Source organism: Lycorma delicatula, chromosome 3 (genome assembly GCF_047948215.1).
Source record: "Lycorma delicatula isolate Av1 chromosome 3, ASM4794821v1, whole genome shotgun sequence".
Taxonomy (NCBI): domain Eukaryota; kingdom Metazoa; phylum Arthropoda; class Insecta; order Hemiptera; family Fulgoridae; genus Lycorma; species Lycorma delicatula.
In genome coordinates this window covers 174,640,031-174,656,535 of record NC_134457.1, presented here as the reverse complement: position 1 = coordinate 174,656,535, position 16,505 = coordinate 174,640,031, and the positions used below count along the sequence as shown (strand labels likewise).

Sequence of the window (16,505 nt, the reverse complement as noted above, 5' to 3'; positions counted from 1 at the left end):
TTAATCTCGTAGGAGCTCAGTTTAACTTTATCTAGTCAGTAGGATACCAAGGAGACAGACAGCCATACAGTCTCAGTGTTTCCTGTATTTGTTCTCCAACAAAGAACAGAAAGTTTTTTTGTTTTAGATGAAATTGGGGGTTGAAGTTCATATCGCTACTTAAAAAAATTTGTTAAAACTTCCATTTTCCATATTTAATTTACAGTTTTTATAGGTAAGTTTAACCTTATCCAATATATTAATCTAATTTTTCACTTGCCAAAATGTTTTCCACTCATTTTTTTTCTCAGTAGAGAAGGTTTATTCGTAATGTTATACATTAGGTTTAAGTAGCCATTTCTGGCAAGTGAATTTGGTCTTATCAGATGATTCTTATTATGTTCCAAATTTAAAACAAGTGTATTCCACTTTCCGGACCACATTTCTCAAAAATCTGAGGTGGACCACATGATTTCCTTGTACGCCTATTAAATTACAAATAAGAATTTTTCAAAGTACATAAAATTTTATTTCAGTAATACTGATTTTTTTCCAGATTTTTTTTGTTATTATTGTTATTGTTATTTTTTTTACATCAGAAGTTAATAATTATTAATAAATCAATACATTTAAATGAAAAAAGAGGAAATGAAGTCGGATTCCTGCCGATGTGCCGTCCCTTTGTAAAATCCAAATATTTCATTAATTAGATTCTTACTTGGCTGTAACTCTGGAACCAGTGAAAATAAGTACCACTTGTGATATACCATTGAAAATCTCTCAATGAGGGCTTATTATTGCAGTTAAGAAAAAGTCCAAAATCCAATTTCTTTAGATTTTGGGCTTTTCTCGATACTTTTGGTTCGGTTGATTCCAATCAAAAGGAAAGATACACAACTAGATGTTACAACAGTTCTAAATCCAAAATTTCAACATTTTACGTCTAACAGTTTTTGAGTTATGCGAGATACATACGTACGTACAGACGTCACGCCGAAACTAGTCAAAATGCATTCGGGGATGGTCAAAATGATACTTCGGTTGAAATCTGAAAACCTAAATTTTTCGCGATTGCAATATTCTTGTAAGTAGGATGTAAGAATGAATAAATATAGTGATTACTTCTTTTCACCTTGTACTAATTTCAGAGCTCAATTAATTCGAACAAATATATAAACTATATAGTTTTAATGCTGTAAAATATAGATTTTCAAATATCTTGCTTCATAAAATTTCTACAACTTTTCGGTATATATTTTGGGAAACAGATTCTTTGAATTCGGCAGAAATTCAAGAATGTCACTATTTTAAATCAGGATTGGTAAATTGAAAGAAAAATTGAAAATAATGAATAACGATTAACGGTACTGTTCACGTGTAAAAATATTTTTTTTTAATAATTAAAATATTTATTTACTGGAAAACATATTACTATATTATCAAAAGGGGTTTCTTAATTTTGCGAAACTAAATGATAAAATTTATTTTAGATCAATCATGGTAATAATAAAGTTGACACACAAAAAAAGAATACTAAAAAAGAAAAAGTGGAAAAGGTAACAAAAATAAAATAATAATAATTAGTCGTAAATAAAATGTATACTGCTGATGGAAAAATAATAATTTTAAAGCGTTACTTTTCAAATCAGGTCAGGCTGACAGGTTGGGTCTGCTAAAAGTAACATCACTCACATGGGGAACTGACTGTTAATTGATTCACCCAGTTGTGAAAATACAGCCAACATGTTGACAGCGATTTCCCATGGCACTTTATACATAAACATTCAACACATCTTTTTTCATCCCCTTTCAACAGTCATTCCCATTCTTTTTGTACTACTTACACATGCAAAAATAAATAAGCTTTCTCTTTATACCTTTTCACATCACGTATACAAAACACATTCAGGTAAGAGAAGAATAATAATTTTTGTATTATTTTAAACCACAAAAAGCTTGTTGAATTTGTGTACTTATTAATATTTCAAAATTTATATATAAAATCGATTTCCTCGTTCATTCACGGCTTAAAAAATGATTTTATTTGCTAAAAGCTTTATATAGAATTTAAAGCTCTCGTATTATAATTAAACAAAGCTATTGTTTTTTATTTACATTATATTTCGTGGGGAAATTTCTATATACAATAGGAATTTAACGCACCTGTAAGCAATATATGATATTCACCATTTCTAACTTTTAGATGAGCGGATTGAATAAAATTCTAACGTTTAACTAATTTATTTTATTATACCATACAATTAAATACTCAATTCATATGAAAACGTGATAATATGATCATAATCGGATTCTAATAATTAATTTTAAGACGATGAATTAGTAAAATTATTGGTATTAACTCCGTTTCATCAAAAAATTTATTCAAAATTTCATCAAAATTTATTCTGTTACTAAGGAACATTTTTTGATTGAGTTTCATGCGAGTGGTAACCGAATCCAAATAATGATATTCATCTGGTGATGATTATTTAACTAAATGGATTCGACTGTGCTGTCGAGTTGGATTTAAGGTACGCAGAAACATTTTTTTTTCATAACGCTGCAATGTAATTAATATATGTCTTATATGTATAATCAAAGGAAGGATCTGAAGTTGTTGTATGTAGATGGAACATACTCTAGAGCATTTATTCTCCAACTTTTTCGCACACCGCCCAAACTGAGAATCAAAAATTTTCTAGCGCTCCCAAAATTTTTAAACTTACCATTTGTTAAAAATAATAATTGTATCTATATAGTTATATAACAATAATAGCAATAGCATAATCAATATAACAATACAATAATTAAAACAAAGGTTTCAATTAATTAATCCATTGATTAATTAATTAATCTTTGTTTTTATGCTTATTTCGATTAAATTAGCTAAATAAATTAATATTACTTAGCAAAGAAAAGCACAAGAGAACGTATAGTGCACACATACAACATATTTATATGTAAATACATACACACATAATATGGGTTTGCTTGCATTCGGTAGCTGTAGTTCATTTAGAGATAAAGTCTAAGAACTTAGGATTGATACTGTGGGTGTCGTTTAATAACATTGAGTCAATCTTAGGGTTATACGATCTTACGTTAGGTCAAGTTTGAAATGTTGCATGGTAATTTGAAATTATAAGAGAGTATGTGTACTGACAATAAAATAGAGGCGGTTCAAAAGTAGCTTTTTACAATTTACAAAAGGGGTTTTGGCACTCATAATACTAGTTGCCAGGATCACAATACGAATTGGGCTTACCCTCACTGAAAAACAGAAGAATTGCAGGATGCCTTATTTGTCTATAAGGTCCTTAATAACAAGATAGATATTGATATTTCGAATGTTGGGCTTAGAATTCCGAGATTAAGTGTAAGAAATCAACTCCTATGCCTGATCAGAGAACGCGTCTTTCGCCGTTAGGTAAAAGTATTGTTCAAAGACTCAGCAGGAACACTGATATTTTTGAAGTGAACTTGGTCAAGTTAAAAAGGTCAAAGATCAGCTATTTGCAATGGAATTTAAAAACCATTAATGATTACCATAATGGATGTTCAAAAACCATTATTATTAATATGATTGAAATTAATATTAAATTAATATCACCTGCCTTTATTATGCGATATACCACGGATTTGTTGTTCTACTGTACAAAATAAAATAATAACAAATAAGTAAATAATTATTATTATTGATAATTATAATTAATTCTGTTAATTTTTATTTGATGAAAGGGAATTTACTGCGAAAGTAAGTGGTGTATTAGTAGGTGACTTAGATCAAATTTCTTGGATCTAATACAAAATTTCGACTGTCAAACCTCTAACGAGTCACTGCTGGTTGAAGAAGATCAGTCAAATGCCATATGCGAAAATGTTTTTCATCTTGTTTGTTGTCGATTTTCGGAAAATACATATATATGTATGTCTAATACTAAAAAAAGTACTTAATAGTGAAATTAGGGAATTAGCTAAATCACGTGAGGAGATAAAGGTTCGGGTAGTTAATAATACTAAAAAATTGGCTAATAATTAAACAAAAATTAACAATTTAATAGTGGAATTTGCTGACAAGGAATGATTTAGAAATTAAATTGAGCACACTGGATCACTATATAGGCGTTTTTAATTTATAAATTCGCTGTATGAAGAAAAGACTAACTGGTGATTGTTCTGAAAATTTAATGAACATATTAAAAATGATGGCAAAGAAATGGGCATTAATTTTTTGTTTCCAGTATAATTGTTGTCCATAGACTTCCGTCTAGGAAAAATATTTTTTTAAGGCTGTTATCGTTCAGTTTCGTTAAAAAGTGACTAGATATTTGTAGTTACGAATAGAAAGAAAATTGAGGAAAATATTGACATTGGTGGGACTGGTGATGGCATAATATTTTTAAATGAAAATTTTACAACATATAATAAGTAAATTGTTTTTCCAAAATAATAAATACCTAGTAAAACGCAAAGTACCTTTTTATTTGCAATACAAGAAAACGTACACAACACCAAATTATTTTAATTTATATGAAGAAGACTTTAAAAACCCAAATTTCAGTCATTTTTAATAAATTGTCTTCACATATTTTCGAAATGGATAAATTAAAAATCTTTAAGAAAGACATTTTTGATTATTTATTAGAGGGAATTTCTTAAAGTTATTTTCCTTTTATTATAAAATTTATTATGTACTACGTATTAGGTGTTAAAAAATAAAATAAAAAATAAAAAAATTAATAAATTAATTAAAGTAATTAATAAATAAAAAAGTAAAAATCTGTATTTTGTATATTAACAGATATTTTCCTTTAGATTGTAATATGTATGATCTGGGTATTATTTACCTTTTGTATATTATAATATGTAATCGGCAAGAACAGCCTAATTTATGCTCGTTAAAAATTATCTTTATTTAAACTTACTCTAATTTTTACTGAAATTTGTTTAATTTTTTTAATTAATTTTTATATACTTTAATTAATTTTTTTTTTACTTTTGTCTTACTTTCTGACGCCACTTTAATTAGGTATTTGATCAAATTTTAACTATTAACTAGAAAAAAGTACATTTTTTATTGTATTTTTTGTGTTGTACTGTGTGATTGACTTGTATTCAAATTATGCATATTACTATGCGAATCTGCTGATAAGACTTACGTATTAGCGGTACTCGATATTGTACAAATTATGAAAACAATTAAAAACAAATCTTTATTTTCATTTTTACTTTGATAATAATAATATTTTGCAATATTTTAATATTGAGTTTCAGCAAGAGTATAATTATTAATGTATTTTTTTTTTGGAATGCTTCAAAACCACCCGTATTTCAATATTTTCCACGCGAAAATTATTTGTGAGTGTTTTCGCTAATATTTAAAAGGTGATTGTTAGTTTATTTGAAGAAGTTAATTATTGCAAATACTATAAATTTCTTAGCGTAAATCTATATTTTTAAAGTAGAAATTAATATTATTAAATTTGTTTTGTTTTGTTCATATTTAAAACCGGTGAAAAATGTAAAACACTTCACCAGAAAACTTTGTAGTATTTCTATTTAGATTATGTGACCGTCCTCCAAAGTTGTATTCCACACTTCCAGATCGGGTTTAATATTACTTCATTTAAACTCTTTGGATTTCCTGAGGAAAACAGAGTTTATTGTTAATTAGCTTAAACACATAATGAGTGTTTACAATGACTGTTTTGTTTCGGAGATTTAACGTTTTCGTTTCATCCCTGTATTTTTATTTTATGAGGTATCTACAGTAAAACAAGCTGGGGAATACTTTGCTTCCTCTATTTGTTGAATTGTTTCATTATTTCTTAATGACTTTTATTCTTTCTAAAATAAATATTAAAAGTGTAAATCTATTTCATTTATGTTAATTTTATTTTTTTGACTTCTAATGCTTTAATGCTATTTAGATAAAATTTCAGGTTTTTAAACTCTTTAAGTATAGACTCATTTGTTGTAAATATCAGGTATTGTGTACATCCTCAAAAGGCGCCGAAATCAATATCATTTTGAGAAGAAAATTAAAAATTATATCTTTTATTATAATTATAAAACAGAACTTTGAAAGTTTGTAGTAATTTTTACAGCAGAAATTTTAATGGTTAATTCCAAATGTGCTGGATAAAATCTGTTATAAATAAAAATACAAGAAAGTTTAATCTCACAAAATGTTATTAGAGGAATATTTTCAATCTTTTTACTATGACGACAGAGAATATTTCAAAGATTACTAGTTGACTTGTTAAAGCTTTCAAATTAAGCTTTCAAATTTTGCTATATCTATATAAGTTAGTAATTTGTATTAATAAGTCTTTATATATATATATATATATATATATATATATGTATATACATATATGTAATAAAAATTACAATCAAATACAAATAAAAATTTAATCACGATTACTTCTCTGAAGTAAAAGATTTTGCTAACATATGCAACGTACAATATTTTAAAATCAACCTTTTTTGAAATTATTTAAGAATTTCTAAGTATAATACATAACACTTCACCAAATTTATAACAAACTAGAATAAAAAATAGCGTTTCTCTCCAGTGAAATAAAACTATTTTAAGATATTTAAATTTGTATACATCGTATATTATATTGTTATTTCTATTCAATTTTTTCACTTATTCTTCCTGAAAAAACGCATTACACCATATCTCACTGAATATATTTGCTATTCATTTCTACTACGTTCTATCCGGTGGTGGGGGGGGGGCATCTTTAGCAGTGTAACCTCTCTACAAATTCATCTCATTTCCTTTTCCTTACCTATCCACAACCACCTCTTGCCCACTTTCCTAATTACGGCTGCACCATTCTTTTATCCTCCTGGTCTACCTATAGTCTCCCCTCAATACTGCTCCGTCTATTTCCGTTTTCTCTTTATTATTCTTGGAATTTCATTAGTGATTTCCATTTTCTCTGGATCAGTAATCCAGCTACCCCGTCTATTTCCTAATCCATGTGCTTCTTCTTTTCTACCTCGTAGTTCCTAACATATATCTCTCAATGTTATTAACTATTGTTTGTACAGTCTTGTGATCCAAAATTCATTTTTTTCAGGAAATGATTGCAGGTAGAACTAATTTTCACCATAACATAGTTTTCAGATCTATGTCCATGTTTGATCTGAAAAATTGTTTACTTTTGGCAAGTTTCCTTCGACCTAGAGTATATATATCTTTATAAATTCTTGGTGCTCAACTTCCGAAAGAATGTTAGGCTCAAGATTTGATTTTCTCCAACCATTTTGCTTGAGAAGCTATCATTTCCAAATCTTCTAATTTGCAGTTTATTGAAATTTAGGTCTGGCTAGATTTGCTCTAAGAAAGAATTCATTAAAATTTGATTAAGCCGTTAAAAAAAAATTATTTTTATAAACATTTTATAGGTTGTTGAAATTAAACTGATCAGTCTACAATTTGCAAGAACTTTCTTCTCTTTCTTTTTATGTCTACATGTTAGAGCCATCACCGTAGTTAGGTGTTCATTAAAGAATAATGCTAATGCTGCTGCATGTCCTCTCCCCTTAACCAGTTCGATTGATAATCCAGTTGCATTCATTTCCTTCATTGACTTAATTGAGTATAATAATCCTCTGTTACTATTTCCTGCACATCTTTCTTGCTTTACCAACAGGGGTACTGAAATCAACCTGTTCATTCCTATAAAGTTTTTTCAAAATGGTCTATTTTCCCCTTCTTTCTTACTTCAACATCATTATTATCATAAAAGCGCACTATATGTTCCTTGTTACACTCATGATTAATTTTTATAAGTTTCTTGCACTACTTTTATCATATAAATTATTTTGTTGCCAACCAATCATGCAGATGACATGCTCCATATATATTTACAAAGTTCTCTATACTCTATAATCAGTTATGCCTAGAATACTTCATCCTACGCTTTTCTAACAACATTATTTTATATGGCAATCTTCTTCATTTTTTCATTATAGAATCCATATATCTAATTGTCTTCATAACCGATCTGTCCGTATTATTAAAGTTTCCTAGTTTGTTTTCTAAGATAGATGAGGATTCCATTTTAATGAGTCAGATAACTACTTATTAATTTTTCTTAGAACCTGAAGCATGCTTATTGATTAATTTCTTTATTCTCGATCTCATTTAGATATGCACTGAACATATAGATCTATTATCACTACCAAAATTCAGTTCTATAAGACATTTCTTGTTATGACTCTTTTATTTTTAATAATGAAGTCTGGTTCATTCCTTATTTCTACATTTAGGTTTCTCCAGGAGTTGGTTTAGGTTTCATGTAAGGAGTTGGTGCAGTATGATTCATGGATCAATTGTTTATAGTCTTATGCAATTCCTGGCTGGGCATTGTGGTTACAGATCGTATCTGTTTAGGTTCGCTCTTGACCATTCAGACCGATATAGAGGAAACTCTGTACCATTTCTTTTTCTGTTGTACGAGGTTCCAAGATGCACGGAGGTGCATGCTGGATGCACTGGATCGGGTGGACATGTTCAGACCTGAGGATTTTCAGCAGATAATGCTTCAGGGTGTGAAGTAGTGGACTATTATTGCAAATTATAATAGAAAAGTTTTATAAGAACTTTGTAATCCAGAGAAAAACTAATAGGAGATAGAGAGCACTGGCGCGGCTTGCAAGGGAATGAAGCATCGGAGGGTGCTGGGTTGGACAGGTCTGCGGCTGAGTGTCCTGGGGACCCTCTCGAGCATGATAGGGGTCGCTTTGGTGCGATGAGGCTGTGGACACTCCACACCCGGTGCCTGAGGTTGATACTCACGTTTTTAATGATTATAGCTGACGGTCGCATTTTCATGTGACCGTCAGCCATAATCATTAAGTGATAAGTGGTAAGTAGTTGAGTTGTGTGTGTGTTTTTTGTACTCTGGGTAAGATTGTGGAAATTTAATTAACTTTTGTGTGTAATTTGGTGGATAAGTTATGTCTTGTGGCCATGTCTTCTTGATTGTGGTATGCTTGTCTTGTGTTGGCTTGATGGTATGAATGTATAAATGTGTGTGGTACATCTTAATACCTGTTAGGTGTTCTATTTTCTCTGAATGTTTTTCTCTTTAGGTATTTCTGGTGTTCAGTGTGTGCCGTGTAGTGGTCTGCTATGAATGAAGTTTGCTAATGGAGACCGAATGTGTGTGTGGGCGCTTACCCCCCTCTTGAAATAATGCTTTATTAGCGGTTTCCCAGGAAGTGTGGTCACCAGGTGTGGAGGTTTAGTTGGTAGTGAGCAGGAATACAAATGTATATTCTGTAACAGCTTGCAGAACCTGTTAGTGAGTGCAACACTGCTTTGGCGCCTATAAATGGGGTTCCTCCACCTCACAAAAAGGTCCACTTCTTCTCTAAACACTTCTTTAAAAAAAAATGAATTCATTGCACATATTTATTGTTATCTAAAAATTCTACTGAACTTTCTCCTCTTCCGTTCCTTTCTGCTATTCCATGACATTTCACTACTACTTCTTCCTTTCCTTGACTAATTTGTTAGTTAAAGTCATCTATAATAAGTATTTCATATCATAGATATCAATAACATCTTGTAAGTTGTTATACAACTCCTCTTCATTCCCTAAAGAACTAGTTGAAGCATACACTTGTACAACATTCTTTCTTTCAATACACTGAACGTGGTTCCTTTTGATCAGCCAACTCAAAACCATACAAAAATTATATTTCTATGTTTTCTGTCCATTTAATTACCAAGTCTGTCCCTCTAAAACAACCTTCACTATCATTAAAGCATATGATAGGGTCATATGCCATTATTGTACCATTAATATACCATTCCTCAGGTCTTATTTAAGTTAGCTCTCATCAAGCTGTTTCACTTTTGCTAATCTTTTAATAACTAATCATTATTTTTTAATTACTTCACTACTATGATAATCTACCTTCTGAACTTAGAGTTTTACACTTATATGTCACCATATTCTACCTCTTAGCTTTTCCTCATGCCACCTTTTTAAACCCCTTTCCCAATAATTGCAATTTATTATTCAGAAACATAACCTAGCAAATTTTCAATTTTTCTTCCCATATTTTGATTTGAATTATTATTTACAGTCTGATTCACTGACTTTTCTTCTTAATATCAATATCTCCTACAAATTTCTCTGCTAACAACTATCCAAACTGCACTTCTTTTCTGTTAATTATGTACATATTTACATTATTTTTTGGAAATTTTTTCTTTTGCAATGGGGGTATACCTTTAAATTTCAGAGATGATCTTTCCTCGCTTCAACTTCTCTTACTGGATGAAGGATATTGTACATTGAGCTCTTCTGTGACACTTGACCACTTATGATTAGTGTTACATCTCATTATAGCTTCACATCGTGTTTTTTTATTAGCCATCAAACGAGTAAGTTAAGTAGCAATTGAACTTCATCAACACCTGATTTTTTTGCTAAAATTGGTTTTCTAGAAATAATTAGTATTTTTTAAAAAGGATCTCAATGTCATAGACTTGAGAATTATCTTTTTTCACTAAAAAAAAAGCTGACGATTGTTTTTTACAGGTCTTAAAATAGTAAATTATAAATTTACTTAATTTATTTTCACTAACACTTCTTTACTTTAATGTTTAATTTTATTTAACACATGTTTTTTTTAAATCCCCATTATTGTTGTTATGTTTTATTTCCAATAATTTATACAAAAAGATTATTATACAAATTATACACAATTTGTGAAAATTCTTTACGAATTTATAAAATTTTTTTATTAATTTCAGTTATAAAAAAAGATTATTTTATAGTAATTTTAATTTTTTGTACAATTGAAATAATTTTTTGTATAACTGAATGGATTATTCTACTCAACTATTTAATTGTAATTTATACAAGAATACAAAGTTTATAATACTTGTGATTTTGATTTTCAAAAAAAATCTCCAAATAAATTACTAAAAACAAAAATTATAACATTGTGAAAGCTATTAAGTAATCCTTCTTTTCAGACTCCATTATAATATATGTTTTTATCTGCATATCTTAATTTTTAATCAACATAATTTTGTATAAGTATATTTTTTATTTCAACATTTCACGGTCTGTCGCAAATTTAACTATTAAAAAATTAATATTATTTTCTCACCATATAAGCTTGTCCATGGGATATAGAAATGGTATTTTGTAGCGTATGAAAAATGCCATACCTGACCGGAATTCGAACCAGGACCACCGTATGAAAGCCTGAGACGCTACTACTCCACGGAGTAGAATAATAGATTTCTTTATGAAAATTTAACAGCTTTACAAAAGTCAAGGAAAAAATCGACGACTATTTCTATTACTCTTTGTTTACTTTATAATTATTTTTAATTTGTTCCACTAGAAAATCTTTCAGTCAGAAAAATTTTTTTTTTTAAATATATCTCAAAAAACAGATTTTCCTTTGTCATACCATTTCCCTTAATTTATTTTTTTTAAATAGGGGTTTTTGATCAAATAACAATAAATTTAGAAAAACCTGTTTAACAAATCTTTTGAAATAATTAAAAATTGATTTTCAAAGACTTATCTGTATCTAAAACAGTCACAATAACTTAATAGGAATTATCGCAGATAAATGTTAACTACTGTCAATAGATCGATCGGGAAAGCTGATAATAACATAGCGTGATATTGTGGTACAGTGTCTAATGATAACAGATATCGTTAGTTTAGGTCAAGGAAGATTGGTTTCAGTTAATTCAGTTTAACATTCACCGTACTACTGATAACATACTTCTCACCCGCTCTGCGGTTACTGTAAATAGATAACATGACGGTGTAGCGGGCTTGGTATATGTTTGTTAAATATACCTGCTGTACAGATCTACCAACGGGAATACGGATCAGTACATTAAATCTATGTATGACTTATCTATAATGAGACCGACTTAGTGATTCAATGTTAGGTATCGTTAAGTGTGAGTTAAATCATTCGTTATTTCCTTCAGTTCAGTAGAATGGTATCTGATGTATTTTCTATATTACTATTCAACGACATTATATTTTGTATTCTTTTTGCAGATGCAGTTAAAATTAAATGAATTTGATTATTTACTGATTAATAAATTCACACTCAAGCTAATTCAACAAAAAAATGAAACTGAAAAAGATATCGCACTCCAGTAGTTCTTGATTTATTTAATTTTTCAAATTAAAATCAAAAAAATATTAAAATCAAAGTAACAAATTGTAGAAAAGAAAACTTTTACAAATATTTTGCCACAGGGATATGGCAGAGTATAAAACGGTAAAAAAAGACAAACATTATGTATTGTTAGGATTATAATATATATATATATATATATATAGAACAGATAATACATAATGTAAGATGCAGCGAGTTCATTTAGGTTACAAAGTTAACATAGGGTAGAAAGGAATGAATAGGTAACTAACTGCATTAAATAAGAAAATTAACTGATATTAACCATAAAATATCCTTAGAAAATACTGCCAAGTAAAACTCTTGCGTAAATAATTTCATTATATACAATGATAATATTACATTATATATAGTTATATATTATAATAATGAGATACTGCAAATAAGGAAAAAAGAATTCTAAAAATCGTAGTGTTTTGCTAGTTTCTGTGGCAATTTTATATAACAGAACTTAATTGAATTTTAATGATAGAATTGGTATATTTTAAATTGTAAATTCATTCATATGCTGAACTTTCACCTGATCTTCTGTTTGTATAATTGATTTTATTTTATGTGCACTGATTATCTGTTATTATTTATACATTATTTCTTTGGAGATGGATTTATTATTACTATTATTATTATTTCTTTTAATTAGTTTTGTTTCTTTAATTGTTTTTTTTTTAATAATTCCAAAATAGAAATTTGTGTATTATTTTATTTTTTTTAGTTTATTTCTGTTTCATTGTAAGGTTTAATTCTGAAATCGGGGAATAAGTTTAATTTACTGTTTAGAATTTATTTGTTTATTATATACACATCATTGTTGTGTTTCTTTGACGATTGTTTTTAAATCATGTATTATTAAAATTGATAAAAAAAATTACGAGTAATAAATTTAAAATTAGTCATAAAAAATATCTGGAAAACTGATGAAAAACTAAAGAAGTACTCGTAAAAAACCATGGATATAAGTAGGTATAACCTATATTATTTATGTGTACTCATTTTAACTGAGATTTAAAAAAAAAAATTGTAGTAAAGTTAGATTACAATAGATTTTTACTAAAAAACTATAACATACATACTGAAAAATACAAGCTTGCATCCTTTTATGTTAGAAAAATTTCAGTTGAAATTTCAATAAATATAATCACAAAAAAATTAAATTAAAGAAATAGAATAATAAACAACACAAAAAATTCAAAAAATGCTATTGCTAAGTTAAAAGATAATTATTTCACTTTTAAGTAAATATTAGTTACAAAACTTGGGCTCCAGATGGCATCACCTCTATTATAATACTGTACCTCAGTTTAGGAATATTGTCAAAATCTATATACAGAATTTTGAATAAAACATAAATCTATATATAATAAATAAAAAAGATCCTGAAGCAATGTGATAACATCACGACGTACTTAATAATAAAAAGTAATAAACATACAGAAATTACCTTTGTAATCCGCCTAAAACAACAAATAAATAATACTGTTTATCTACAAATAAATAATATAAACGATATTTAGGGTAAATTTTCACCATAACGATTATTTACAGTAAAGAAGTTCACCGTAAAAAATTAACAAATATTTATCTTGGATTTGAAATTAATAAAAATATTAAACACACAATTAACTGGAAACTAACAAGAATTGACGTGAGCCAAATAATTCAAACATCAATACAAACAAAATAACATCATACATATATCTTACCGACAGAATATTAAAAGTTCCGGTAAAAATAATAGTCAAAAGAAAAGTGTTCTAAGAGACAGGATAAAATTAGTGGCCAAAAATATTACCATGAGTAAAGTACTTATTAATTCATTATTATATCTGAAACCTTATTCAAAAGGCTCCGGAACCTCTGATACCGCGTGCATTGGTTCGGTGCGAGACTGGATCTTTTCCCTTTCGGGGAAAATCCTAACAAGTGACCAGTTCGCGGTGTTTTCCTTCCCGCAATTCGCAGAATTGGTCGAACCCAAATTAACATCGCTTGCCCAACATATTAAATAGCCTACTATGACTGAGTTTGATTTTTCTTGCCTGTACCAAAATTTGATAGGACATGAAGATATGAACAACTGGTTCGGCGGAACCGCTATTGGTAGAAGCATTAATTAATTATTCAAATATTCCGCGTTCGTTTGGAAATCAGATACCCTTGCAGCAGTATTATGATCAACATTATTATAATGAAACAGGCGAAGATACGTTACAAGAAATAATGAAAGATTCTCAAATATTTCCGTTGACCTAATAATGCAGCATCACAGCCAGTGGTTTATGAATAAATAGACCGCACTTATCTAGACCATCAGTGGTATGTGCACTTAAACCTTTAAAACCGTATCCACCGTTATTAGTTGAATAAATGACTGAAATACAAGTGCTATTGTTTCTTCTATGACCTTTGACTTTATCGATAAACAAAATGATAAATATAAACTTAACTATATATTGAAAATTTCATTTCATTTATGAACTAAAAAAACGGTCACATAAAAATAACTTTAAAAAAATGATAAAGAGAAATTTGACACATTTTTAAAGTCAACAAAAAATTTAAACGATATGAAATCTAATTTAGCTTCTTATCTTTCAGTTTCGCAAAAAAAGTATGTAGAACAAGGCAGTTGTTATTTTATGAAATAATACAAACACATTTTAATATATTTTTTTAATCTGTTCTTGATATTTTCTTTTCTCTTTCCGTAGGGGGAGGAAAAAGTGCGGGCCTTCAGGCCCGCACTGATGGCAGTGCGGGGCTCTCACCCTATAAAAAACCTCCCCACCTATCATACAGAGACCGGATCTAAGCCATATGGTATGTTCAGTCCCTGCATGATCACCCAGGCACTACTATCCGAATCCGTATTACTGGAAGGCGTCCCCAGGGAGTGATCGACGAGCGACGAGTCCGAGGAGCCCCCGCCGCCCGCCGCCAGAAGTTGGCCTCCCTTGATCACCCGTCATCGAACTCCACGTCTCTATAGATCCGCATCTGTTCAGCCTGTCGTCGCCTCTCTTAATTGGCCTTCCCTCCTATCATTGATGTGATCGTAGTCAAGATACATATCCATTTGTTCCTGTTGCCGAGTATCATTCCGATTATATTGTTTGCCCCCTCCACATCCTGATCCTCGAGCACTACTCTTAATTTGCGCCATCTAGGGCAAAAAAAGCTAATTATATTTAACAACATAAAAAGTGTTTACATAAATATAATTATTAGATCGTATTTATACCCTGAATATGATGTTAAATGATATGATGTTATACATTACTAAAATTCTACTTTGCATATTATAGAAATAAAATTTATGAATAATAAAATATTTTATACAATTATTTACAATTTTTGAATCTACAGCAAAAATTTCAAAATGGCGGCCATCTTAATTTTTTAATCTTTAATATTTTTGTAATTATTTGTTTCATCAAATTTTTAGTTATTACAAAATTGATTAAACATTTTATTTTGAACAAAATGACACCTTATTTGTAAAATTCTGTTGATAAACAATCGAGTTATTGTAGACAATTAACCCGGCAGTACCGTTGGCACCGCAATGCAAGCTGATAATTTTTATTAATTTACGATTATTATTTATTGTTAATAATTTTTATTACATTTATTGAAGAAAATAAAAACAGCCAAAAAATTATCAGTTTGCATTACAAAGCACAAGCGTACTGCCGGGTTAATTGTATGCAATAACTCGATTTTTTATTAACGGGTTTTACAAATCAGGTGTTATTTTGTTAAAAATAAAGTGTTTGATAAATTTTGTAATAACTAAAAATTTGATCAAACAAATAATTACAAAGATTATTGAAGATTAAAAATTAAGATGACTTTTAAATTTTTATACCTGATGTCAGGTGAATACATCCCGCAACACTACGAAGAAAATGTTTTTCCTTAACTAGGTGGTCCGTGAAGAAAGTGTTACATTTGTTTGGGCTGTTATTACTCTCCATATAACACATTTAAGAAACATTTTACTTTAGTACCGTCACAGCCATACTGAAACAGAAGAAGGCCGACTTTGATAACACATCGACGTACAGTGGAAGTGTATCAGCTTTTCAGAAGTGATACACTTGCAAAAGAATCAAAATGATACAGTGATTGAATTTGTACCCAAACCGACGTTTTAGGTTGTGTTATAAAATATGTGATAGATATTAAACAAATTAATTGCTGTATGAAGATAAAGAATCCACTGATATATTTTTACTTAACGCAGAGCAAAAATAATTCTTAGCGATGGATTTTTTTTCGAAATGGGTTCCCCCACACATCGCTTACTTCCATCT

At 29.1% G+C, this 16,505-nt stretch overlaps 1 pseudogene; it reads right to left on the bottom strand.

The window, feature by feature from the left end:
• Positions 1–9,795, bottom strand: part of LOC142321252 (cytochrome P450 4C1-like) — a 68,860-nt pseudogene extending 59,065 nt beyond the window's left edge.
• Between the last annotated feature and the right edge of the window lie 6,710 nt (positions 9,796–16,505).